Source organism: Oryzias melastigma, unplaced genomic scaffold (genome assembly GCF_002922805.2).
Source record: "Oryzias melastigma strain HK-1 unplaced genomic scaffold, ASM292280v2 sc01594, whole genome shotgun sequence".
Classification (NCBI taxonomy): Eukaryota; Metazoa; Chordata; class Actinopteri; order Beloniformes; family Adrianichthyidae; genus Oryzias; species Oryzias melastigma.
The window spans coordinates 6,253-8,688 of record NW_023418176.1 but is presented as its reverse complement, the minus strand read 5'-3'; the positions used below and the strand labels follow the sequence as shown (position 1 = coordinate 8,688).

The 2,436-nt window shown below is 35.5% G+C and overlaps 1 long non-coding RNA gene across 1 annotated transcript in view; it reads left to right on the top strand.

The window, feature by feature from the left end:
• Positions 1 to 1,289: 1,289 nt before the first annotated feature.
• LOC112141707 overlaps positions 1,290 to 2,436 on the top strand; it is a 3,514-nt gene continuing 2,367 nt past the window's right edge. The window contains exons 1-2 of the long non-coding RNA XR_002918444.2: positions 1,290 to 1,543; positions 1,703 to 1,746. This is a non-coding gene — a long non-coding RNA (uncharacterized LOC112141707). The remainder of the gene's footprint in view (positions 1,544 to 1,702; positions 1,747 to 2,436) is intronic.

Below are 2,436 nucleotides of genomic sequence, written 5' to 3'. Positions count from 1 at the left end.
TTCCTCCTGCGCTCCTGCGTTTGTGTCCTCTCACAACCCTGACATAAACAGGCCAGAATGGCTCCTTTACTGTTAAAGGCTGCAGACTACTGGTGTAACACAACCAACGCAATGCCAGGTGACTTCCTCCAAGGACTTTAAAAGACAGGCAAGGACAGCTGATTGGATGGAATCCAGACCCATCACACAACACCCTGTAGCATACTGCATCTGTTGTGGAGTTTGATGCCCATTCTGCATCACTATAGCCTACTAGATCTGGAGTTCTCACTGTTTTGCTTCTTAAAAAACAGCTTGTTTGGTGTTCCTTCGAACACATCTGAACTGTAAGTATTTTTGTAGTTTGCTGCTCAAAATGTATATCTGGTCAAATACATGGAAGAAAATGTTTCCCATGGCTCTTCATCTTTAATCTGTGCTTTAATCAAAGTATTTTGGCTAACAGTTCTGCATACTGAACCTTTTTGGTTGATGGTCTACATTTTCCCTTCAAACCTATATCAAGAAAATGCATGAGTCTGTCTAAATCCACTCTCTTAAATCTAGCTGACAGCGTCTCCTTAACATCGTTAATCACTTGTAATGATCAATCCAAAACCCTATGATACATTTCTCATGTTCTGTCTCTAGTACAAAAATTTCCTGAAATCTAACATGCAACCTTGGTGATATAACAGCAAAGGTTTTGAATAGAACACTATGCTGTACACATTCTAACCTTTATAGTTCAAATGTATTTTTTTAATTTCAATATCATTTATACACCACTTGGTTTTCATGCTAGTTGGTTTATAGGTTTGTACTCTTACCTCACATAAAAAAATAAAAAAATTAAAAAAATAAACAAAAAACAGTTCAAATCCCAGCAGGAGAGTGATGTGCAGTCGGGGGAGACAGGTGAGGCTGTGTATTTTAAATAAAATGATTTTTTTTTCATTATTAAAAAGAAAAATGAACATTTTAGTTTTTAGACACATCTATTCTATGATTAATTTTTTCTGTGTTTTCTTAGGTTTGAAAAAAAGCAAATTTACAAATTTCCTGTTAAAATACAGAATAAATCGGTGGGTGATGAACCAGCGTGCTCTCCCTGTGGTTCATGCACACTTTAGTGTTTCCTTTCTATCATCATAAAATACACTTTATTTTTATTTTAATAAATGTTTATATTACTCACCAAGTGTTTGATTACTTTAATGCAAGTTTTTGGGTTATTTATTCTTTTTTTATCAACTAAAAATGCATTTTAGAAACACCTGACTCGCCGCAGTACACATGGCTCAAGGCAGAGGGCGCTAGTGAGCCCAGAGAGTGTGACACCGCGGCTAAAGAATAACAGAGTTAGCAAGTCAAGACCAATTTTTCTTCAATATTGTTTAGTATGATTTTCTCAATGGAGGAATATATATCTAAACTCAGGAATTTGTGGAGACATGTCACTTGTCTCTTCAGTAAAACAGACTTTTAGAACCGAAGAAATTCAAATAAAACTTCTACAAATGTGTATTTTCCAGAAGGAGCAGCACATAGACTTCATTTACAAGTAAGTCGATAATAATTTAATACTTAAGGACTATCTTAATTTTTATTTGTATCACTACTCTAAATTTATCCATTTTGTCCTGTTACTATGGGATGTTTTATTTTTTATTTTTTTTTGCAATTTAACTTGAACATAAGCTTTAAAGTGGTCGTTTTCTAGGTGGAGTCACTGCAGACAGAGATTAGCTCAAGGAACTGGTGAGGGTATGTTTCTTTTTTCTTTATTTAACTAAGATATTTATCTTGTTTTTTCTTAATGTTTTACTTTGCATCTAAATATTCTTAAAAAATGTGTGCTTGATCACATGTTTAGGATATTAGAAACAAGTGTGGAGCAAATATACATTATGTATTTCTGTAAACATCTACTAAGTGCTGTTCAGCAAACGTTTTAAAAAATATTTGTGTTATAAGGTTGCCATCTTCTGGTGACATTCTGTCAATGCATGAAAGGCAGTGGTTAAATTAGTGGAAAACAGGCATTGTAAGTGCTTCTGAATAATAAAACAGAAACATTGTAAATAGGGATTTTCCTCCTTGATGTTTGATTTTCCTCTGAAATACATACATGTGGACATCAACTGAATACGATTGGGAGTAACAATGAAAGGAATAGAAGTAAAAGATATACTTTGTAATAAATGCTGGGCCATTATCCAGCTAGACCGGGGGTCGGCAACCTGCGGCTCCGGAGCCGCATGCGGCTCTTCAAGCACTCCCTTGCGGCTCATTGGCGCTTTTTCAAAAATGTTTGAAAATAATAAAAAATGCTAGAAGGAATTATATTTTAGCGATTTGGGTGGGAGCAGGGCGGGAGCTGCTTGTGGGCGGAGTCTGCTTCAAAGCACAGAAGTACCAAACGTGATCACGAAGGAGAAATGAATCATTACGGTT